Source organism: Mustela nivalis (assembly GCF_964662115.1).
Source record: "Mustela nivalis genome assembly, chromosome: 5".
Taxonomy (NCBI): domain Eukaryota; kingdom Metazoa; phylum Chordata; class Mammalia; order Carnivora; family Mustelidae; genus Mustela; species Mustela nivalis.
In genome coordinates, this window is record NC_139024.1 from 146,233,841 (window position 1) to 146,259,255 (window position 25,415).

A 25,415-nucleotide genomic window follows, 5' to 3' on the forward strand; every position below is an offset into this window, starting at 1 on the left:
CAGATTGTGAATGGAGAGTTGGAAAGGGATGAGTTTGTTTTCTCATGATTAGAAGGCCTCTCCCAGGCAAGACACCGACCTGGCTCTCTCGTGGGCTGCAGCCGGACCTCCCTCCCGTGCCACGCACTCATTTCCCGCCTTCATACTTGGAAAGGCCTCACATGCCCGAACCTGAAATCCTCTCAGTTTAGATGTGCTTTGGGTCTACAGAGGCTTTTATTCCCCCTTTCATGAAATGAATCATGATTAATAATAGCCAGAGGGTGAGGAATTACAGTCATGCCTTATTACTGAAGATGCATCTCCCCCTAAACCCGACACCCCACCCCACCCCCCGCCTGGCCGATGATGACAGCAATGACGAAGCATTTCATCAACTGGAAAAGAGCCTCCGCCTCTGACTTTCACCCGCACATCCCCAGAGAAAGGCTGGCTGCTGGAAGGTGGTTGGAAGAGCAAAAGAAGCACAGCCCAGTTAGTCAACTGCGTTGGTTGGCCCACCTCCTACAAAACTCATGATTCAGATCTTGGCCCCCAAAAACCATCTTTTTTTTTTTTTCCTTTAAGAGGGAATCCAAAAATTAGTACTGGTCTGGGAAAATAAATCAAATTTCCTTCCGAACAGATGAGAATCAGCAGAATGAATCAAATAACACTAATTTTTGGCTCAGTCATTTTCCCTTCTGGAAGCCTACGCCATCGAACGTTCGATAAAAGCCACGTCCAAGGAGAGGTAGCCACCGAAGGGAGGCTTGGTGGCAGCGAGCTTTTCACTTTGGCTTAAGTTCTGGAACTATCTCGATAACTTGTTAGGTTAAGACGCCACTCTCAAATTTAAGCACATGGGGAGAAAGAGTCCACACTCACTGGGGCACAGAGATATAAAAGACACGAAAGAACAAAAGGATCCAGTCAGCATTACTCACGTATTATCCCTTCGGCCCCCTCTCTTCCTTTTTGGTTTGAGAACTAATGTTTTTGTCACCACAAGTGCAAATGAGGCTTTTTCACTCAGGAGGCAGGTTTAGCCTGACCCCTTTGTTAACTGTAAGCAGCGGATTGTTAAATCTAATAAGCATATGCACATTTGTTCTAAGAACAAATAGCTTTGGGGTACTATGCAGGATGAACCGCAATGAAAATAAAATATTAAGTACTTAACATTTTGCCATAAAGAGCTGTCTAATGTCGAGTCGGGTGGGATTTGATGTCTCATAATTTGATCCAGCTTCGCTTCTTTCCTGCCGTGGAATTTAGCATCCCCGCCCCCCACCCTCTTTGCTCACCTTTCCTGAAGGGGTCTTCGCAATGTCTGTAAAGGTCTCTGAGCCCCCACACACAGGGAAAAAAAAAAAAAGCAAGTCTCTTTCCGGTTTAAGAGACAGCCCCTCCCTCTCTTTAATTATAACATTTTTCAAATGGTAAGTAATTTATTTGCATTTGAAGGAAAAACTCCAAGAATTGGTGCTGGGAAGGGGAAGTCCTTAAAATCTGCCCCCCCATATCCTAATGGTATAAACCCAAAGGAAGGGGAAGTCTCCAAGATTAGCAAAGGTAACAATAAACGAAATACAGTAAACATCGGCTCGCGGCGTACAGAAATTTCAAATCACTATTGTAGGTCAATTACGCTTCCATAAAAAGAGATGGACGCAGGTAGCACCATCTATGACCCAAGAAATGAACCTTTGTTGCACACACACAGATACAATAAAAAAAAAAAAAAAAAAAAAAAAAACCTTCCAAAATATCTTGTTTCATGAGAAGCAGCACATTATCCAAAAGGGAAAATATCCCAAATCCCCACTTTTTGAGCCTTCGGACTTTCAGAAAAAAACAGTGGTTATCACGGCACCTGGGAGGCCCAGTCGGTTGAGCGTCTGACCCTAGATCTCCGCTCAGGTCTGGTCTCAGGATCTAGAATTCAAAATAAAACAAAATAAAAATGACTTAGAAAAGAGAAAAACAACGGCGATGTAATTCTAAACTATTCTTGTCATCCTAAACCCTCCCAAAGACAAACAAGTCACCTCCCTCCCTGTTGACCTTTGAGCTCTAATTTCTGTCCTGCTGGGTTATTAATTCTCCATAGAAGGGAGAATTTTGGAAAATCAGTTTTCAAAACTGAAATGAACTCTCCTTCCCTGAACTGTTTCTACTGTTGATGAGTGTCACCTCTGCACTCCCTGACTCTGTTCCACGCTTCAGGTGAAAGGTGGGGGCATCAAATTTTGGAAACATCACACCGCATGAATGTACATCTGGGACTCCTGGAGGGGGCTTGGAGCTGGCCAACAGAGGTAGTTTGCTTCACCTCTCTGTCTAGCTCACCTCCAAACCAAACCCAGAGGCACTCCGTGATTGGAACCAAAGACCGTTCATTTAACCAACAAGCTCAGTTCTGAAGCTTGGATTAGAGTCTCAGATTGTTTATTTTCTTTTATTGATTAACCAAGTTTTAATTTTTTTCGGTTTTTGGTTTTGTTTTGTTCTGTTGTTAAATCAGCCTAGGCACCTGCAATGTGCCAGGCACTTACTCTAGGCCCTTGGTGTCCAACATCCCACCTGAAAGACAAGGACCCTACACAAGGACATTCCAGGGAAGAAGACCAACAGTAGCCCGATAACATAGGCTGCAATGAAGCAAATAAACAGAGGAATGTGTAAGGCTTGGGGCAGAGGCCAGAGAGGTCCTTGCCAAGAAAGCAGCAGGTTGGCTAAGTGCTTCAGGAATGTCTCAGGTGTGGGGAATCTGAAGGCTTGGTCCTAGGAATGGCCCACCAAAGGCAAAAAGGAGATTCCTGTGACAGGCGCTCATGAATCTGGCTGCAAACAATGTAGCAGATACGAAGGGGCTCCAAGGAGCTGTACAATTGGAGAGAGTTTAATAGACCACAGTGAAGGGCGCCTGGGTGGCTCAGTGTGTTGGGGCCTCTCCTCTGCCTTCCGCTCGGGTCGTGATCTCAGGGTCCTGGGATCGAGCCCCGCATCGGGCTCTCTGCTCGGTGGGGAGCCTGCTTCCCCCTCTCTCTCTCTGCCTGCCTCTCTGCCTACTTGTGATCTCTGTCTGTCAAATAAATAAATAAATTTTTTTAAAGATTTTATTTATTTATTTGACAGACAGATCACAAGTAGGCAGAGAGTATTTATTTATTTACTTGACAGACAGAGATCACAAGTAGGCAGAGAGGCAGGCAGAGAGAGAGGAGGAAGCAGGCTCCCTGCTGAGCAGAGAGCCCGATGCGGGGCTCGATCCCAGGACCCTGAGATCACGACCCGAGCCGAAGGCAGAGGCTTTAACCCATTGAGCCACCCAGGCGCCCCTAAATAAAATCTTAAAAAAATAGACCACAATGAGCAGAAACAAGGGATTATATTAGGGATTGGCTGATTGGTGAATGCAAGGTTCTTTTCCTTACATAGAGCAAAAGGAAGTCTTGGAGCGCTATGAGGTCGCTAGCACCAAGCGGACAAGCACTGCTTGATTGACCTTGGCCTTCCTTTTCTGGGAGCCCAGCACAGAAACAGTTAAGTTTTGGTTTGCTGATATGGAGCATGGTAGGAGTAACACCATCTTGGGCCCAGTCGCTCTGGGAAATCATGGGAAAGTTGTACTCAGAAGATTAACATCTTCTTAACATTTTCTTTTTAACATTTTATTTATTGGGATGCCCGGATAGCTTAGTTGGTTAAGCAGATGCTTTCAGCACACATCATGATCCCAGGGTCCTGGGATCTAGCCCCACATGAGATTCTGCACCCAGAGGTAAGTCAGCTAGTGGATTCTCCGTCTCCTTCTCCCGCTACACCCCTCATTCCCCCACCATGCTCTCTCTCTCTCTCTCTAAAAATGAATAGATAAAAAAAAATTCTTTTTAAGATGACTCTTGGGCGCCTGGGTGGCTCCGTTATTAAACATCTGCCTTCAGCTCAAGTCATGTTCCCAGGGTCTTGGGATTGAAACCCACATCGGGCTCCTTGCTCAGCGGGAGTCTGCTTCTACCTCTGACTACTGCTGCCTCTGCTTGTGCTCTCTCTCTCTCTCTGACAAATAAAGAAATAAAATCTTAAATAAATACATAAGATGACTCTTAGGTTAGGGTCTTGAGCAATAGGCTGGAAGGTGGTGACATGAACTGAGATGGAGGTTAAGGGGTGAAAAATGTTTGCAGGGGAAACTTCTGTGAGCTTCGATATCCTCATTTGTAAAGTAGGGACAATAGTATCTCATAAGCTTATAATGAAGATTAAGTAAAATAAAAGCGAGGCACACTGTATGTGCTCGATTAATGTTAGTTGTTGTCGTTAGTTGCCAAGCACTGTGCTATGATCTGATTTTCCAAAGGTGAGTACCTGCTCTAGAAGCTGAGATTTAAATATAAAAGAGGTCACGTTGTTGGGGGATGGGGCAGTGAGGGCAGTTGAAATACCCTGGATGGTTATAGCAGCGTGCACAGAAAAAATTTTTAATTCATAAGATAAATCTAAATAACGAAGGGACTCCAAGACCAAACCGAGCATTTTCTGCATTTACAAAACACAAGCGGAGCTCTCGTGGTCTTGTGTGGTGCGATAGTGAACATAGGCTGCTAGGTTTAACATTGTGCTCTCTGGCAATTTCTGTGGTGTCAATACTCCTATCGTGGCTAATTTCAAACTACCAATATAATGTCAGTTGGCTCACAAAATTCCTGAAAATTCAATGATCAGTTCTTGTAAAGCAATATGAGCTGGTTCTAGCTCACCACCAAACCTGGAATGTATTCAGTAAAGTGAGAGGAATGATGACATTTTAGTAAACGGTGAAAAAATGTGTGCGTTCTGAAGAGAAACCAGAGTATTACAATGATGTGTTAGGAAGATGAATCTAGACCAAGTGTTCTCATTGGAAAAGAAATAATGATTGGAGGTAAGAAGTTCATTTATTCATTCATACTTAACAAATACGTACATCTCCCTGCTATATGTAGGAGAATATGTTAAGTACTAGGGATATCTTTATCTGGCTATACGGTAAACAAGCAGACAAGGTGCCATAAAGCTTACACAAAGCTTACAATCCAGCTGGTGTCCGCTGTAGGAACTCATATTGGATTGAGAAGGTTTTAGAATACTGACGATAGAAACTAAGGAAGCGTAAGTGACAAGGTGTGCCTTGCTGACTCAGTGGGCAGAGCGTGAGGCTCTTGTTCTTAGGATTGTGATTTCAAGCCCTATGTTGGGTATAGAGATAATAAAAATAAAATAAAAAAAAGAATAAGTGACAAGTGACAAGTCTGAATTTGTTAGCAGGATTTTTTTCCCCCCAAAATCTATAGTGTAGAAATAGAGAAGACAACATGAAGATTGGACCAAAGCTTCTGGTGTGGGAGATGTTACGCATTACCTGAGAGATTACAAAGAGAAGCCTGTACAGGGTAGATGCTCAATAAAATCTTGCTAAATGTGGAAGTGTTTAATATTTGTAATACAGTGTTCATAAATTCTTCTAATAGGTTTGATTTGCATGGATGAATTACACAAAATGCATTATATAAAAACAGTGTTTTATGTCCGTGAGGATGCCGCTGACCAGCTCAGAATTCTACAGGACAAAGCAAACTGGTTTCATTAACAAATAAATGATGCCCCTGCCCAAAGAAAGATTGAAAGAGACATAAGAGACATGGCAACGTGTGGAACATGTTCAGAATCTGGTTTGAATGAGCCAACTGCAAAAGGGCAATCCTGGGGGAAAATGAATATTAACAGTTTATTAGATGATGTTCAAGCATCATTGCTGATTTGGGTAGGTGTGAAATGGTACTATGGTTATGTTTTAGACAGAGAGAAAAGGCCCCTTATCTACATATATATATGGAATCTATATATGTCTTTATATTATCTCCATATACATATGTAGACAGAGAGACGTATTTATGGGTAAAATGGAATGATGTCTGGGATTTATTTTTAAATACGCCAGGAAAAAAAAATGAGGGGATAACTGACACCAGAACGGCAAAATAGGGATAATTGTGGGAGCTGGGGGATGGTATGTGAGGGTTTGTCACAGTATTACATATGGTTATGTTATTATCTATTAAAATTTTCCATCATAGGGGCGCCTGGGTGGCTCAGTGGGTTAAAGCCTCTGCCTTCGGTTCTGATCACGATCCCATGGTCCTGGGATCAAGCCCCACATCGGGCTCTCTGCTCAGCGGGGAGCCTGCTTCCTCCTCTCTCTCTGCCTGCCTTTCTGCTTACTTAAGATTTCTGTCTGTCAACTAAATGAATAAAATCTTTAAAAAAAATTTTTTCCATCAAAAAAAGTGAGTTTTAAAAAAAGAATGGAGGGGCGCCTGGGTGGCTCAGTGGGTTAAAGCCTCTGCCTTCGGTTCTGGTCATGATCCCAGGGTCCTGGGATCGAGCCCCGCATGGGGCTCTCTGCTCGGCAGGGAGCCTGCTTCCCCCTCTCTCTCTCTGCCTGCCTCTCTGCCTACTTGTGATCTCTGTCAAATAAATAAATAAAATCTTTAAAAAAATAAAAAATAAAAAAGGAATGGAAAGGAAATCTCAGCAACTAAATACTATAACGAAACAGACAAGTGTCAAGTGCAACTTTCAGTTTTTCAATAAACTGGACTTTCCTACTATTGTTACAGAGACCATATGGGGCGAGAGCCGCAGGCTAGTTAATTACCAGCAGAATGGATCCTATCTGACATGTTTTTTCTTTTTGTTTTTAAGTAAGCTCTACCCGCAGCGTGGGACTCAAACTCAAGACCCCGAGATCAAGAGTAGCGTGCTCTACTGACCGAGATCCTACCTCACATGTATCACTAACCAGCTGTATGGCGTTGGAGGCCCATATAACCTCTGCTTTCAAACCTGTGAAAGAGAAATGCACCGCAACTACCTCTTCTATTTATCTCATAGAACTGTGGTAAGAATCAAATAGGTTCAGGGGCACTGGGTGGCTCAGTGGGTTAAGCCTCTGCCTTCAGCTCAGGTCCTGATCTCAGGGTCCTGGGTCCGAGCCCCGCATCGGGTGCTCTGCTCAGCGGGGAGCCAGCTTCCCCTTCTCTCTCTCTGCCTGCCTCTCAGCCTACTTGTGATCTCTGTCTGTCAAATAAATAAATAAAATCTTAAAAAAAAAAAAACATCAAATAGGTTCAGAAAACAAACTGAGGGTTGCTGGGGGTGCAGAGTGGGAGGGACGGGGTGGCTGAGTGATGGACATTGGGGAGGGTATGTGCTGTGGTGAGCGCTGTGAATTGTGTAAGACTGATGACTCATGGACCTGTCCCCCTGAAGCAAATAATACATTATACGTTAATAAAAATAAATAGATGAATAATTAAATGGGTAATAGGTATAGGATCCACCCCTGGAAAAAGTAAAAATATTTACAAAAGCAACGGATGTTTTTCTTAGCCAGTGTGTACAAACGTTTGAGTTGTTTAAAAATATGTTTTCTTTTCTTTTGAAGTAGGCTCCACCCCGGGCATGGAGCTGGGTGTGGGACTTGAATTCATGACCCTGAGATGAAGGACTGAGCTGAGATCAAGAGTCGGGTGCTTAACCAACTGAGCCACCCAGGTGCCCCTGAGTTGTTTGAGAATTTTTAACACTGTGGTTGTAGATTGCCATGAATTGGCTTAGTAATTTTTTAAAAAAATTAAGACTGTACTTTAATCTCTGACAACTCATCACTTCAAGTCTTCATTGTACCCCAGGATTCATCATCATGAACAGCAGTTACTGTCCCTTCGGAGACGGCTGAGATAAAGTGTAGAAATTTAAGATTCAGAGAATCTGAAACAAAGCTTTTAGAAGAGAATAATCTGCTGGAGCTGATGGGGGATGGTAGAGGGAAGGATCAAGATCAAGTCTAAAAAGAATATGCCATAGTTCTAATCCCTTCTTCAGTTGGCCATTCATTCATTTATCGATCAAGCATTGATCAGACTACTGCGTCCTGTAGTCTGCCAGCAATAAGGGATACACTTATTTAAAAAAAAAAAAAGGCGGACAGCATTACCTGGCTGACTTCGGTGGAGCGTGCAAGTCTTGATCTCAGGAGCATGAGTTCAAGCCCCACACCGGGCATAGACCTTACCTAAAATAAATAAATAAATAAATAAATAAATAAATAAGGCAGACAGTCCCCACCTTCATGGAGTTACACGTGTGATGGTGCAGGCAAGTAAGTACTCTGGCCATTATAAGGTGACCTGCTGAGTGATACTATAAAGTAAATACAAGAGTGACTGAAAGCCCAGTAAGGCCCCCAGCCTAGTCTCAAGGAATCAAAAGATTTCCTGGAAGAAGTGGTGCTCCCTGGGTGGAGGAAGCTGGTGGATGGCTGGGGGTGGGGCTAGGAAGGAAGACGGAGATAAGTGAGCTAAGTGTGCAGAGGCCTACAGGAGAAGACTCGGTGGGGTGATGATCCATGAGTCTGAAGATGCAAGGACCCGGCCAGCACTATTTTAAAGGAAGCTGATTTTGTTGGAAGGGGCAGCACCTGTTTCAGCTGCCTACTGCTGTGTAACAAACAGTGCCAAATCTTAGTGACTCGAAACAACGGCACGCATTTACCGGCTCATGATTCTGAGATTTGGACCGGGCTTGACAGGGATGGGTCTCCTTTGCTGCCTGTGATGCAGGCCAGGGTGGGGTTGCCCAGACTGACCGCGATTGGAGAATCAGACATCGCTAGGGCTAGAATATTCACAGGTCCTCAGGCACCTATCTGATGCTGCAATATGTGGGGACTGACTGGTCCTCTGCCTCTTCGTCTAGTCTCTCATCATCTGGTAATCTGGCCCAAACTTCTGTCCGTGGCAGGTGACTCCAAAGGACGGAAAACAAGCTGGGCCCTTTACCCCTGGGCTTAGAAATCCCAGAATATCACTTCTACCACTTAGCACATTCTGTTGGTTAAGATTGGAAGGCCCAGAGTCAAGAGAGGGGGAAGTAGATTCTAGCACTTTGTGGGAAGAGTGCACATCCAAGGATTAGAATAACTGCTGGCAGCCTCCTTTGCAGACAGTCCACCACGGGGCAGAACCACATTGGTCCAGTGGGAAGACCAGTCTCTGTTCACTGCGGGAAATGGCCCAGAGCTAGGCAGGAATGACTCCGGCAGGAAGCCCGGTTTGGAGGGTGTCACAGAGAAATGGGTGAGAACTGAAGACCTAGGCGAATGGTAAAGATGGAGAGAAGTGAAGAGGGCTTTATGGTGGTAGAATCAGGTCAATGGCAGTTGGGACCAAGAGAAGAATGAAGAGAGGAGTCAAGACTAACACCAGAGGGGCGCCTGGGTGATGCAGTCAGTTAAGCATCCTCCTCTTGATTTTGGCTCAGTTCATGATCTCAGGGTCATGAGATTAAGTCCTGCTTTGGGCTCCCCGGTCAGTGCAGAGTTGACTTGAGATTCTGTCCTTCCCACCATGAGCACACACACACACACTCTCTCTCTCTCTCTCTCAAAATAAATAAATAAATAAATAAATAAATAAATAAAAGAAAGAAAGAAAAAAGAAAAGAACACCACGGTGGTTCCTTCCTGATCTCAGAGCAGCTAGCTCCTCCTACTCCCATCAAAACCCAGCTTAAGAACATCTTTCTGGTTCCTAGATGAAGTCTATCTTTCAGCAGAAAGAGCTCTATTCCTGCTAAGGAAAGCGCTCAGGTAGGATTATTTTGACTTCAAGAAATCAAAGTGAAATTTATTGGGTTTAAAGAGGCCAGTCAGGGATACTCTGCCTTGTGAGAGTCTATGAGGCAGCGCGGCTGGTGGCTTGAAAGAGTTTATCAGGAGACAGGTAGGTCAGCTGGTCCCACTCCAGCTGGCTCTGCCCAAACCCCTCCCCCACCCCGTGGAGTGAGAGCCAGGGTCAGTCAGGCAGTTCTGTCCTGCCTTGACCCCACACCTTGGGACTTTCTCCACTTCAGCCATCAGGCGAGTCAGGCTGACCTATTTTCTCTCTGACAGGTAGCGTCAGCCACCAGCTGGAGTAGGATTCTAAAATACTTGAGGTAGGTGAATGTCTAGGAGGCTGCGGAAAGCTTCCTGTCCCCAGAGAGAGTGAAAATCTGTGTCTGTTTTGAAAGCTTTTTCTTGAGGATGCTGAGCCAGGATGGTCCTTGGATGAGAGACCCGTGATTCTAGTCAAACAGGTCCATCAGGAAGCCCTGATTCTTGGAGTAAGGACTTCTTCAGAAAAACAAGAGTCTAGCCAATCAAGTGAGGTTCCCAAGCGGAATGAATCTTTACCTGCGGCCAGAGATGACAAGAATGAAACCATCTCTCTTGGAGCACCTCCTCGCCCTGGCTCTTGGCGCTTAAAATCTGGAGCAACTCAGTTGTCTATTGATTCCTTAGCCTCTTGGGTAGTTTTAAGTTATAAAAATAGATGCACCTAGATCTTGTGCAAGATACAAAACTGGGCTCTTTTTTTTTTTCTCCCCCCTTTAGGCACTGAAACTAAGGGTTTTTTTTTTTTTTTAAGATTTTATTTATTTATTTGACAGAGAGAGATCATAAGTAGGCAGAGAGGCAGGCAGAGAGAGAGAGAGAGGGAAGCAGGCTCCCTGCCGAGCAGAGAGCCCGATGCGGGACTCGATCCCAGGACCCTGAGATCACGACCTGAGCCGAAGGCAGCGGCTCAACCCACTGAGCCACCCAGGCGCCCTGAAACTAAGTTTTAAGGGAAGAAGGAACAACTACAGAAACCAAACAAAACAGCTGAAGAGAGAAAACATAACGTGTCCCAAAACTGAAATAATCAGACTTTTCCGCACCCCTAGTTTCCCCTCCAAAAACCGGTTTCCCCTCCTAACTTCCCTATTTCTCTCAACAGTAACAGCACTCTCTGAGCTGCCCAAGCTCAAAAAACCGAGATGTTTTTGTTTGTTTGCTTTTTCTCTTTCTTTTAAAGTTTTGTTTTGTTTCTTAAGTGAGCTCTACACCCAACAGGGGCTTGAAATCATGACCCCAAGATCAAGAGTCATGTGCCCTTCTGAGCCAGCCAGGCACCCTTGGTTGTCTTTTGTCTTGACCATTCCCTGTCCCCCAACTCACATAACCATTGTCACCAAGTCTTGCTGATCGGTTCCAAAACTTTTGACATCCGCATTGTTGTCCTCTCCCCGCAGGGTCTAGCCTGTCACCCCTCACCCCTCTACATTTCCTGCTATATTCCCTCCTTTCTATGCCCCATCAGAGTGCCGTCTTCAAACTGCTCTCCTGGCACGCCACACTCTCTGACAGCCTCTCTCTCTCTCTTTTTTTTTTAAATAATCTCTAGACCCAACCTGAAGCTCCAGCTCGTAACCCTGAGATCATGAGTCACATGTTCGACCACTGAGCCAGCCCAGTGCCTTCAAACATTTCCTCTTACTCCTAAACGTTCATCTTCTTTTTTTTTTTTTTTTTTAAGATATTTGACAGAGAGAGACACAGTGAGAGATGGAACACAAGCAGGGGAAGTGGGAGAGGGAGAAGCAGGCTCCCCGCTGAGCAGAGAGCCCAATATGAGGCTCGATCCCTGGACCCTGGGATCACTACCCGAGCCGAAGGCAGACACACAACAACCAAGCCACCCATGCTCCCTAAACTTTTGTCTTTTTATTTATCTGTTGTTTTTTGTTTTTAAGATTTTGTTTATTTATTTGACAGATAGAGATCACAAGTAGGCAGAGAGGCAGGCAGAGAGAGAGGAGGAAGCAGGCTCCCTGTGGAGCAGAGAGCCCAATGCGGGGTTGATCCCAGGACCCTGGGATCATGACCTGAGCCAAAGGCAGAGGCTTTAACCCACTGAGCCACCCAGGCACCCCTATCTGTTTGTTTTTAAATAGGTTCCACACCCAACATGGGGCTCGAACTCATAGCCCTGAGATCGAGTTGCACGCTCTACTGACTGACCCAGCCAGGTGCCCCTAACAGTTTTTAAGTGAGCCCTAAGCATCTCACTTGTAAATCCCTAACGATCTTGCTCCTGCCCGTGTCCCCAAGATTCACCTTAGGTCCCTTGCTCACGTCCACCCTTGTCCAAAGCTAACCAATCTGCTTGCCGCTCCTGCAGTGTCCCCTGTGCTCTCTGTCCCTCTGTCTGCTGCTCCCTCTCCCACCTTCTGCACCTGGTTAACTCCACTTAGCCCTTCCACTTGGCCCATCTAGTGTCCCTTCCTTCTGGAAGCCTTTCCTGATAGCGCAGGCTATCAACTCTTCCATGGTAGTATTCATGGCGCGGTATTAGAATAGCCCGTCTCCCATCACTGGACGGTGAGCTCCTGCAGGGACGAGCCCTCTGTCTGACTCAGGACATCAGAGCAAGCGCCCCATAAATGGAGTGGAATGTCTGCACCTACTGCAGGAGCCCCTTCTCAGTATTTTTCTTTCTCTTTCTCTTTCTCTCTCTCTTTTTAAAAAGATTTATTTATTTATTTATTTGAGAGAAAGTGAGAGACAGAACAGGAGCAGAGGGGGAGGGGCAGACGGAGAAGGAGAAGCAGACTCATGACCTGAACCTGTGGCAGACACAACCGACTGAGCCACCCAGGCGCCCCTGAGTATTTTTCCTTTCCTTTCCCGCCTCCAATTCCTTCCGCACAAGGGTCTCAGTCTACCCTCTTCATCATGTGCCCTATCCCCTGATCAAAACACAGCACGCACTTAAGGGAAAGGTTCTAGGTAAAGCAGGTGTTCATGGCTCTCCAGACCCCGCACACACTCCATCTTCCGCTCCAACCCCTCCCCACTTCTTGGGCACCTCGGCAGCAGGGATCTTAGACCCCAGGCTGCTGGAATCCGAATGCTTCTACAGATCCATGCTACAGGCCACCCCAGTGCCTTTGTCCCACCCTTCTCTTTCCACAGCGTTCTGGGCCAGCCTACACCTCGCAATCTTTTTGTAAATCCTGCTCAAGCCCAGCCCCTTCTAGGAAGCCTTTTGGACCCGCAGCATCTCTCCCTCTTTTCTGAATCCTCTGGCATTTATTAATCTAATCTACATCTTTATTTGTACTTAACCATATGCCACCGTGTGCTGTTATTTAATTTTTCTTGAGGACGTATTTTTGTTCTAACCAGATTCTTAAGAGCAAAGATCATTTCTTACGTGACTTTTTACTCTCTTCCATATCAATACCAGCCAAGTTACAGGCCCTTAATGTATATTTAACAAATCATGGACAAATACAAAATCCAGGGACCACAAGAAACATGTTCAACTTTTCTTTTCAACATACTGTCAAGAGAGAGAAGGAAATGCCAGCGAGGTTTCTGCCTTACGGGGCTCGTGTCCTAATGAAAGGAGCTGAGGCCATCACAAATAAATACCTATTAACGCAAACAGTTTAAAAAAATCTATAGTTGTGAAGAGAGTTATTTCTACAGAGATGTACTTGGTACTTTGGGAAATTGAAGTCCAGGGAAGTGCGGGCAGACCAAAGTCTGTTCGTGTTCCTTTCTATTTTCCATATCACACTCCCAGCCTCCTCTGGCAGAGACCGTCTGTAGCAGAGGCTCTCAAACCTGGTGAGAAACAGGGTTCCCCAAAGGGCTTGCTGAGGTGCAGGGCACTGCCCCCAGATTTCTGTCAGGGGGTCTGGGACAGAGCCCAACAGTGTGCCTTTCTGGCAAGTCTACCAGCGGATTCTGATCCCTGGACAGGGTCATTTTAGGAACCTAGTCACGGACATTATTGAACATTATCCTTTGGTACTTTTTCTCTTGGGTGCCTGTCTTCTCTTTCAGGCAGACTGCAATCTCCCACAGGGCAGGGACGATTTTAGCATTGTTTTTCTAACTGCCTTAAACCCTAGCACAGGGTTAGACCCAGAGTGTAATTCAATACATCTGTGAAGGCCGGGGGAGAAAGAAAACAGGATCCTTAATGGCAACAATAAAGGCAAAAGAAAATATTTGCCTTCTTCCAGGTCTTGGTTAAATTAAAGGAAATAAATAGTCCCAGCATTCACGCTAAGCCCTCCCCAGTCAGAACTTTTCCCTCAGTGGGACTGAATGATTTTCAAATGGCAAGAATCGTCCGTGAGAACGACACCTCATGACTCAGCCCATTCATTTATTTTTCCCAACTCCGCGACGATCGGAATCAGTTTAAACGCGACTGAGCAGCCCCTCGAAGGATTTATCGTATTGGTGACAGGAAAAGCCATCAGTTTGGCAGAGAACAAATGATATTACGGGGCCCAAAGGTGAGTGATTGGCCCCAATGACTTGGAAATAAATTGGAATCCGCATGGGGTAGGCTATATAAATATCTACTGTATAACTGAATGCCTGGTGCTTTTGGGGGGCAAGTGGGGTGGGGGGGAGGGGAGGCGGGGAGGAGAGAGCATTGTTGTCGGCTGCCCCCTCGCAGCTGGTGCGATTCCCACTTTCTTCTCCTCCCCAAGCTGAATGACAGTGGGTTAAAGGAACTGCTGAGGCACAGACAATGAGCGAAGAAAGTGGCAATTCACAGCCTATTAACCTTGGATTTTGGAAGTTGGGCCACTCCCATGATTCTCCACGGCAGCTGGCTTTAAAAATCACCCTTATGGAAAGATCTGCCTCCGTGGCTGTACTGAGACTTACAGGCTCTTGGCGAAGACCGGCGAGAACAGGAAGCATTTCCTGGGAGTCCTGGAAAGGTAACTTGATTGGAAAAAGACCCTTGGTGGACCAGAGAGGCCCTAACGCATGATAGTGCGTTACCTGCTGATACCTGGAATTTATGGCATGTCTGTCCTCTCAAGAGTGTTCAGAGGTATGGGGACAAGGAGAGAAGTCTGGTTCAGTGGACATTCATGGAATGTCATTCTGAAAATATTTACTGAGGGCCTGTTCTGCCCTTCATTTGGATATGCCTCGTGGGGCTTAAAGTCTTGAATGTCCTTCTAAGCTGGGCTGACCAGCCTTGATGGTGTGTCCAGCACTGAGGGGTTTTCCAGGATATGGACGGGACTCTGAGTGTTAATACCGGCAAAGTCTCAGGAGAGACCAAAAGGGGCACTCTTACCACCTCGCACCTTTCCTGGTCATGGCTGTCATTCATGAACTTGGGCTCAAGAGTACATAAATAATAATAAATGACTCTGCTGTAGAGTTGCTCGGTTGCAAATGGTAGCCACTAGTGGTAGCCACTTATGGCTTTGCACTCTGGAAATAGGGGATGTGGAGAGAAGAGTTACACAGAAACCAAGAAAGCTGAGGGTGAAAAGGACAGGAGGTGTACTCTTTTTTTTTTTTTTTAAGATTTAAAAAAATATATATTTTATTTATTTATTTGACAGACAGAGATCACAAGTAGGCAGAGACGCAGGCAGAGAGAGAGGGGGAAGCAGGCTCCCTGCTGAGCAGAGAGCCTGATGTGGGGCTCGATCCCAGGACCCTGGGATCATGACCTGAGCCGAAGGCAGAGGCTTTAACCCACTGAGCCACCCAAGTGCCCGCAAGGTTTTTTTTTAAGTAATCTCTCTCTCTCTTTTTTTTAAAAGTAATCTGCACACCGATGTGCAGCTCAAACCCATATCCCAAAATCAAGAGTCACATGTTTCACCAACTGAGCCAGCCCGGGGCCCCAAAAGCATTTTGTTTTTAAATCACTTTTTCAAAGTAGGACAAAGTAAGGGGGAGATGTGAAGAACATGGTAGCTTGGAGTTGGTGATTTTCAAGCTGAAGAAGCAGAGTATGGGAATGGCAAAGGAAGAGTCCCTTGGACTGGTCTTGGGCCCGAAGGCATTGACAGAGGGCGGCAAAGCCCAGTTCTGGTCACTTAGTGCTGGGACTTGCAATAGTCTTGTGGGTCATCATAGACAGTTTTCATGGATTAGGGCACAATCTAGGGTTTTGAGGAAGGGAATGGTTACGTGTATTTTAAGATGATAGGCCAGAGTGTGTAGAAGGGTGGACTGGGTACTTAGATGTTGGATATGAGGAGGCTGTTGTACAAGTGTAGACTGAAATCATTTTTCAGAAGAATGCATTTGCAGTATTCTAATGAGACGTTAGCAAAAGCTAATTGTGCAGAATCTGCTTTATAGTCAAAATTTCAGGAATTTATCTGTATTGCCTGCTACAGGATATCTACAACGATACCTGTGTTTCTCGACAGCTTTTCCTTTCAGTTGGTTTTTATATTCCAATATTTTTTGCCTCATCAAAATCCATATTAGAGCATGTGATAGCTCCTTCTTTTTATTGATAAGAGAGATGAGATCTAAAAGATATTTGTAATACATTGTAGTGCCAGAAAAGTGTAAGAAACAACTCTGTCTATAAAATAGGACTCACCTAAAAGAAATCTCTGGCATTCTTTTACCTTCTCTTTCTGGATTCCTTAACTCCCTGCTTCTCCTAATGTTTCTTTCCCCAAAGAGCTAACATTGGGCTAAACCTTCCTGGGCAGAACCTGACTCAGACTCTGTATCTGGGTCAGACTCATAGAGTCTAACCAGAGCGCAAGAGGTTCTAGAATTTGGACGCCAGTTCTAATTAGACACCCGTTCTAACTAGTGTCAGGAGTCAGTAAGGAACACATTTCCAGTCACTTTAGGTGCTTGGTCCATAGGGAATAATTGTGATCCCGGGGACATTAAAAGCAAGGGACTCTCTGGATGACTAAATGAGGCTTGTAGGAGATCCATCTTTGAAAGGCTTGGACAACGTATGACAGAGAACTAGGAGGGCATCATGGAGGCCAGTGTTTCTCTAAACCTTCCAGCATAAAATGGACCGCAGAAGAAACCCCCAGAGTGCTTGTTTAAAGGCAAATTCCTAAACCGCACCCTCGACCTACTACTAAAGGAGAATTCTAGCCTAGTGGCTAGGAATCTGCATGTCAAACAAGTGTTCTGAAGATTCTTGCCTATTCTAAAGTGGAAGAACCTTACATACATCATCAACACTTCCTTCCTCATTTTGTTTCCTTAGACCTTTCTAGAAGTCTGGCTCGCTAATCTCTGATACTTAATTCATGCTAGTGTATTAATGATTAATAATGGTTTAAAAACTCTTTCATAGGATTTTCATTTAAAAATAGATCCCCAGGGGCGCCTGGGTGGCTCAGTGGGTTAAGCCTCTGCCTTCGGCCCAGGTCATGATCCCAGGGTCCTGGGATCGAGCCCCACATCGGGCTCTCTCCTTGGCGGGGAGCCTGCTTCTCCCTCTCTCTCTGCCTGCCTCTCTGCCTACTTGTGACCTCTCTGTCTCTCTCTGTCAAATAAACAAATAAAATCTTTAAAAAAAAAAAAAAAAAATAGATCCCCAGATCTTGGAGAGCCTTCTCCCAAAGGGATACATTTTCTTTTCTTCTTAAAAATGTTATTCTAATAGTAGAACTCTAACTATGTAGGCCAATTAACTACCTAAAAGGGCAGCAAATGATCTGTGGTCAACCTTGACCACAGATTTGAGAAATTAGGTATTTTATTAAGTGCCTCTCTTTACCTAGATAATAATTTGGGCTGTCGATATATAACAGTTACTTTGGGGGATGTGAAGGCCATACCTGTTGGGCTTTTAAAATTATGTTAACAATTATAGACACTTAAATTGTGCTTAAATAACGTGCTATCACAGTATAAACCCATTTACTAAACCAGAAAGATGAAATAATTTGGCTAGTTCTTTATTTAAAAACTGGGGTAGGAAAAGAAAATTTTTAGGCAGAGAAAGGAATTCTATCTTTTTGAAACCCTTCCTTCCTATTCTTTAGCAGGAAAAACCCCTCAAATAGCCATGGATGTTGCTAGTTCTTGGGAAGAACAAGGTAGTTTTCTTAAGCCCTTGTGCTGGCTATAAATATCAGACCCTTCCTTGGGCCACAACACAGAGAAGTAAGAACTTCATCTCTTGCCCTGCGCACTGCACTTCCCATACCCATGTTCCCCAGAAAGACCATGGCTAAGAGACCGAGGGCTGGGAGTATCATCAATGGAGGATCCTAATCTCAAATACCATCTTGAAAATTTCTGTCTCAGCCTAAGTGGGAGGGAAAATAGAGCCACACAACCTATCCCCGTGACTAGAAAAACAACAACATCAGGACTTTAGGGTCACCCGTTAGTTTTATTTCCATATATCAAAGGTTTAATTTACAAGGCAACTGTATTACTTTGCTGGCATTGCCATTACAAAGTACCGAAGACCAAATGGCTTAAACAACAGAAATGTATTCCTCCTGCACTTCTGGAGGATAGAAGTCCAAGCCCAAGGTGTCAGTGGAGTTGATTTCTTCTGAAGCCTCTCTTGTTGGCTTGTAAGATGGCCGCCTTCTCTCCTTCCCCTCCTGGTCTTCCCTCTTTGTCTGTGTCCGTCCCAATTTCCCCTTTTGTAAGGACCCCAGTCATACTGGATTAGGGCTCACCCCAATGACCTCATTTTAATTTCATGGCCTCTTTAAAGACCCTACTTCCAAATGCAAACAGTTCTGAGGTACTGAGGGGTAGGCATTCAACAGGTTAATTTTTAGGGGGAAGGCGGACACCATTCAGTCCATAACAGCAGCAAATACTACTTGTCAGATGAATGTATCTATACTGGTCTTGAGTTTTAGACTCACCATATGAAGATGTCTGGGCTTGTTACACTACTGAAGTATTTCGGTAATTTCTCGTTGCGTCCTCCCTTCTTTGGACGTTTTGTAAGACAAGTGCTGGCTGGAAAGCAAAGATGGAGCTCTTAAATGCCACTTGTCAAACAGTTTCACTTCCTCTGTAATTGCAAATGCTTGGTGGGAGCTGACCCATTTGAGAGAGCACTCCAGATGCACAGGGAATTATTTGTGAACAAGATGATAATTGGCACAGTGCCAAATTCCATTCATTTTTATTTAAGAAGCAATTTCTCCACTCTGTGATAGGGACTTTGCTAGGTAAGTGCTAGGTGCTTTGTAAGTGTGAGGAATGGGATCCTGATCATCTATTTCTGACACCTGGAAAGCCCGGCACAGGTGCAGGCAATTGACGTGGCCGAGAACTCTCCAAGGATCGACTCGGTAGTAACTTCAGAAAGTCTAGCCTCCTTCCTCATGGTTTCTCCTGCCTTCTATGTCAAGAGCAATCCAGGGGACCAAGTCTGGGTCCTAGGTTGCCTGAGAGTTACGGATTCCCTTACCGAATGGGACTCTAGTCTCATCTTCAAAAATATCGATCCACCCAGAGTGTCCAAAGCATGACTGTGACTGATGTTTTCCCCTCCTCCCATCCCTCCTCCCCCCCTCCCTGGCCTTCCTTCCCATATGTCTCTGATAAGGATGTCTGTTTATGTACTATGAGTCCATGAACACTGCATAAACCATGTCCCTAGTTTATGCACTAAGAATTCACTGCTGGTACTAAAAATTTACAACAACATTAAACGTGTTGTATAAAACTGGTAGGATCACAGATTACCAAGATTAATATTGTTTGGTATGTAATCACAGAATGTTCCATTTGCAAAGGTCTTCAGGGCACCTCTAGGTCAGTTCCTTTCTTCACAAACGAAGGCAGGCCTAGCCAAGTGACTGGTCCAAGGTCACAAAAAGCTGAAACTAAACCTCAAGCCTTCAGAGTCCCAGCATAATCTAGCCATCAAGCCATCCTGTGTTAAACAATCACTCTGGTTTTATAGTTTTTCTCTTGATACCTGGATTTATCTAGAATCATATGTGCCCCAAATTCTCTAGATGCTAGACACCAGTTTAGAAGCCTCTCTTCCCTTATCTTACGCACAGGCACACACACACATACATAAAAACACCGTCATTTTGTAAAAGCAAAGGCCAGATTCTGGTAATCCGGGTTCCTTTGTCTTGTCTCAAGTTCTCTGGATTTCCCTGACAGTCCGTGCTTCTCCCCTTGTCCCACCCTGGCTGTTTTTCCTAGGCGAGGACAGCTGGGGCTAAAGGCAACAGAAGCTCTGCTTTGCTCAGTCAGGAGGCCTGCAAGGATGAACAGCAGGGAGAGCGTGGAGAAGGGGGCACTGGAAGCCCTTCTCAAGTACTCTTTGGATTAATAAATGGACCAATGAAAGAATGAACAAATATAAGTTAGAAGGCAAGAAAAAAAACCGGGGGGGGTGCTGGTTTGCTGAACTTCTGGGTCCTTGGTTGGCATCTATGAGCCTCAGGGCTGAGGGATAAGTGGACAAGGTTTGGAGTTAAGGAATGGGGACCACTGTCAGGGTCAAGACTAGAGCAACTCCTGGCCAGCCCTCAGCTGAGTAGAGCCTAGAGGCCCTCCCACCCCGACTTCTACCTGCAAATGTCTTCCCAGGCCTTTTGTCTTCCTTGCTATTCCTTGTTACAAGGGACAAAATTCTTAGTGCTTTGCACAAAAAGCATGCTTTGAGGACAAGGTCTGCGTTTAATTTTGCGTCCTTAATAAATGTTCAACAAATGTTTTCTTTCAGTGAATCCTTGACAATTGAGAGGAAGACAAACATCTGGAAATTAATAATCCACTAAGTTTCCGTCACAGTGTAACTGCTGATGTCTGAGTTTTTTTTTTATGATGTTTTACTCTGTGTGTGTGTGTGTATGTGTGTGGGATCAGAAAGGGAGATCGCTCCAGATTTCTGTAAAGATGTAGGTGAATCTGGGGTTTTAGAAACATTTAGGTTTTGGGGAAAAAAAAAAACAAAACAATGTAAACTTGGCAGACGTTACGGTTTTGCAGGAGGCTGGCTGTGTTTTTGTTGATCCGCACACGGCTGCCTTGGAGCTGTGGGCGGAAGTGTCTGATAGGAAGATCAAGCAGCATCTTGGTGTGAGCCTTGTGTCTGTGAAAAACGTAAACTTTTTGGAAGTGGGCTTGAAGGAGTGCAGCCCCAGGCAGCAGAGAGCAAGACTCCTAGGCTTTTGACTGGTAAAAGGGCATTGTTCTCTTACCTGCCCAGGGCTGAGGCTTGGACAGGTTGAAGAACGAATGTCCTGCGGTAGGTGCGATCTGCGGTCCCTTTTTTGCCGCCCAGACTATTTTCCTTCCACTCCTTCTGATAACCACCTCTGCCCTACCCTCTACACTCCCAGTGGGAAAGAAGTGTTTTCTTTGGGGCTATCCCCACTGGCTGCACAGAGAGGCCAGAGAGGCCGACAGGAGGAGGAATTGTAAAGGTGAATGGAGAGAGAACTAAAAGGAAGTGGGGGGTAGAAAGATGGACATTATTTGTATTCCTGAAACTTTGACCCTGGACTTCCCAGCTAGGTGGACCCCAACCCCCTTCCCCCCATTTTTCCGGTAGCCATTTACATTGGGGCTTCTTTCACTCGCAAGAGAAAGTGTCCCCTTGAATATGACTCCTCCCCCTCTATCCCTGCCAACATAAGGGAGCCCGGGAACCTCTGTGACTCAGTTTCCTCCTAATGATTTCCTGTGGATTAGTTGATCGCTCCTAAGATTTTTTTCCCCCTAAACACAGAGTACAGTATTATTATAAACAGTAACTTCTATTCTTAGGAACTGCAGGTTTCCCATCTTGGCTCCTTTACCAGAGTTTCTGAATCAGGGCCAGGTCTCTTGCAGTAACAGGAGAGGCAGTCTAAGCAGAATAGTAATGACAATCCAAAAATTTCAAATTATCCAGAGAACCAGGGACTTTCAGTGACTCATGTAAACAAGGTCCACTGACAACCAGATTTTAAAAAACATCATTTTATTGTGTTGGGTTTACACTGTGGCATTTTAGTGAGGCTTGACAAATCAGACTGTAAATTCAGGGACAGGAAGCAGGGAATAACAAAAAGAACTAATGTATCCTTGACATCACTCACTCTTAAGAAGGCTGTTTACTTCTGAGTTTACCTCCTAGTGTGTTTTAAAATACTCTTGCAAATCTCAGTCAGCTTGAAATAGCTGTTCTACCTTCTTTCAATAGAAGCCCCTAACTTCTCAGCACACCGGCTCATAGTTATTTATAAACCTGATGTCAGTCAAAGATTATTTTTTACATCCCTCTTCATTATTCCCTTCCCCCACCTATGAAGGCAGACCTATATAAAATTAGAAACTTCACATAAAGTATTCAGTCACTTAGAGAAGAATTATTGTCAGTCAGCAATCATTTATGAAACATAAATTCATCCTATCGGGTGAAGTATGTCTCCAACACTGTTCCGTGGGTACAAGCTAATTTTTTTTTTCTTTTAAATTTAAAGATTTGTTTTATTTATTTATTTGAGAGCATGCACGCCCAAGCGTGAGGTGGTGGTGCAAACGGAGAGGGAGTGAGAATCTTAACCAGACTCTGCCCTGAGTGTGGAGTCCCTCTGCCCTGAGATCATGACCTGAACCCAAATCGAGAGTTGGACACTTAACCAACTGAACCCCCAGGTGCCCCAACAAGCTCTTTAAAAAAAAAAAGACTTCTTGGGGGGCGCCTGGGTGGCTCAGTGGGTTAAGTATCTTCCTTTGGTTCAGGTCATGATCTCAAGGTCCTGGGATGGAGTCCTATGTCGTACTCCCTGCTCAGTGGGGAGCCTGCTTCTCCCTCTCCCTCTGCCCCTCCCCACTGCTCATTCTCTCTCTCACTCACTCTCTCATAAATAAATAAGATCTTAAAAAAAATGCCTCTGTGGCCAAATAAGTTTGGAAAACTGTATGCCTTTTTGAGATTGATTGAAAACATCCTACGGTAGGGGCGCCTGGGTGGCTCAGTGGGTTAAGCCGCTGCCTTCGGCTCAGGTCATGGTCTTGGGGTCCTGGGATCGAGTCCCGCATCGGGCTCTCTGCTCGGAGGGGAGCCTGCTTCCTCCTCTCTCTCTCTGTCTGCCTCTCTGCCTACTTGTGATCTCTGTCAAATGAATAAATAAAATCTTTGAAAAAAGGAAAAAAAAAAAAAAAGAAAACATCCTACGGTAATCAAGTTATCTTTGTGTGAGCTAGCAATTTCCACATCTATTTTGTCAAAGCATCCCTTTCTTTCCAGCCATATTTAGTAACATTTCGTGGAATGATGTGTCTTGGATCACACTTTGGGAAACCAGGGCGGGATGTGGAGCCAGGAACACTGGATTTGACTCCTGGCTCTGTCACCCTACTCTGTGTGTGATCTTGAGCAAATCACAACCTCTTTACATGTACTTTCACACTGGAAGAGTCAGGACGATAATACCCATCTGGATCCAGGTTGTTTTATGGATTAAATGATATTATTATGACTGTGCTTTAAAGACGATAAAAACGTGTCACTAGATATCACAGAGAAATAAAGATTATATTTAAAAATTATTAATGTACAGGTATGAAGAAAGTTGCCCCAGCAGTTCCTACTCAACAACTGTCTACTTAAGTCTGACTTAGAGGCCAGCACCGAGAGGGGCGCATCGAAGCACAATACGAAGGTGGAAGTAAGACTAGAGCATGTTGGATCCAGAAATGTCTTCAGTGATAATTGAATTTAACCCTCTCGTTTTATAGATGATGAAGCTGAGGTCCAGAGGGGTCAAGTGAATGGCTTAAGGTCACTCCCAAAGTTAATATTAGAAACATCTGATTCCTATCCAGGGGTTGGGCTCATTGCCAAGGGTTATCTGGCTCTGAGACGAATCACAGCGCCATGAAATTTTCAATCTGGTTAGGAGACACAAGATATACAAATGACATCATCAGAAAACAAGAAAACACGGAACAACATTTTAAAGCTCAAAAAATATGGCTGATCATAACCAGGAGGGGATCGGTATGTTAATTAGCTCGACTGCAGCAGTCATTCAAAATGAACATGCACATCAAAATATCATGTAGTACACCTTAAACATATACCGTTTTTATTTAAAAAAAATGTGCCTGGGGCGCCAGGGTGGTTCAGGCAGTTAAGGATCTGACTTTTGATGTTGGCTTGGGTTGTGAATTCAGGGTGTGGGATCTAGCCCCGCAGGGCTCTCTGCCCTCAGCAAGGAGTCGGCTGTAGATTTTCTCCCTTCCCTCCATGCCTCCCCCTTCCCCGCTCCCAAATAAATAAATAAATAACTCTAAAAAAAAAAATGTGACTGAAGTAACAAGGGCAATGAGAACTCAGGAATGAGTAAGCCAAACAGCCAGGCTGAACTGTCCATAGGACGGTGGCCAGGGAAGAGTGTACAAGGCGATATTGGATTTGGATACTGCAAGAGGAGAAGCAGTAGTGTTCTAGAATGAAATTGGAGGTGACAGTAAGACCAGAGGGCTGGCCAGTGGTCTAAATAAGTGGCCATTGCAATTTCGGTGAAATATTCAGTAGTAAACATTTACTGGATCCTTCCAAATTCCTGGAAGTCTCTGGAGCTTTGGGGAGCATAGGAGAAGTAGGTAACATGGTCTCTGACTTCGGAAAGCTTTTTTTTTTTAATTTGGAGAGCAGAGATGGGAACATAAGACTAAACTGGAGAATGTGAGCAAGTTAGTATACGATATACAGGGGTGAAATACGTACTGTTAGGGAAGGATTTCTGCAGAAGAGGAGTCTTCTTGTTTCTTGAGAGAACCATGCACGTGATTGGTTTTTGGAAGCAGGTGGGGTAATCCGTGCCATTTCCTGGATTAAGAGGGAAATTTCAATACGTATGTAATACAGGACTATGGATTATTGCTCTGTACTTGGTCTTTATTAACTTGCAATCCTTTCCCTGTCTTTTCCTTTTTTTTTTTTTTTTTTAAAGATTTTATTTATTTGACAGAAAGAGAACACAAGCAAGGGGCGTGGCAGGCAGAGGGAGAGGGAGAAGCAGGCTCCCTGCTGAGCACAGAGCCCATTGTGGGACTCAGTCCCAGGCCCCTGGGTTCATGTCCTGAGCCAAAGGCAGACGCTTGACCCACTGAGCTACCCAGGCGCCCCTCCCTGTCATTTCTTATTCTAAACTGGATGGTAGGCTAGAAAGCCCATGTTAATATGATCACTTGTCCGGATGTGAACCCAGAAGAGTGAGTGCCTGCTCTTATCTGTGTCTGATGATTTGCCACCTCTTTCTCTTTCCCCTACTTCACGTTCCCATTCTTCCCAGAGTAGCTAATTAACCTAAATATAAAAGAGCATAAAAAGTAAGATTAAGGAACCATTTTAGACTCTACCCTGTTAGTCACCATTCCCTCCAGTTAACCAGTTCCCAAGTCCGTTGGACTTTTGACATTCTAAATATTTCTCAACCTGTCCTCTGCTCTCTATGTATTTCCTCTGTCCCTGGGGTCAGATCATAACCATTTCTCACCTCTTTCATGCAGTAACATTGCAATGGGTTTCTAGGCTGCCTGCCTCCAGTCTCTTTCTTTCCTTCAATACTTAATTTCATCTCTCATACAGGCAGAACTACTCTCCAAAAGCACAAATCTGCTTTATAACTCCAGTGAAAATCGTAAGGTTCCATTTAGACTCTGGGCAAAGTTCAAACTCCTTTGCCTGGCATACTGAGCCTTTCTGGTCCTGGCTCCTGCTTACCTCTCAGAATTTTATCTCTAGTCACTCCCA

The 25,415-nt window shown here is 44.8% G+C and overlaps 1 long non-coding RNA gene across 1 annotated transcript; it reads right to left on the reverse strand.

The window, feature by feature from the left end:
- Positions 1-1,855: 1,855 nt before the first annotated feature.
- LOC309865474 lies at positions 1,856-24,469 on the reverse strand. The gene is made up of 4 exons (XR_014312121.1): positions 24,387-24,469; positions 18,556-18,652; positions 8,024-8,101; positions 1,856-1,917 (listed from the first exon to the last, which is right to left on the reverse strand). It is a non-coding gene; the product is annotated as an uncharacterized lncRNA (long non-coding RNA).
- Positions 24,470-25,415: the final 946 nt, after the last annotated feature.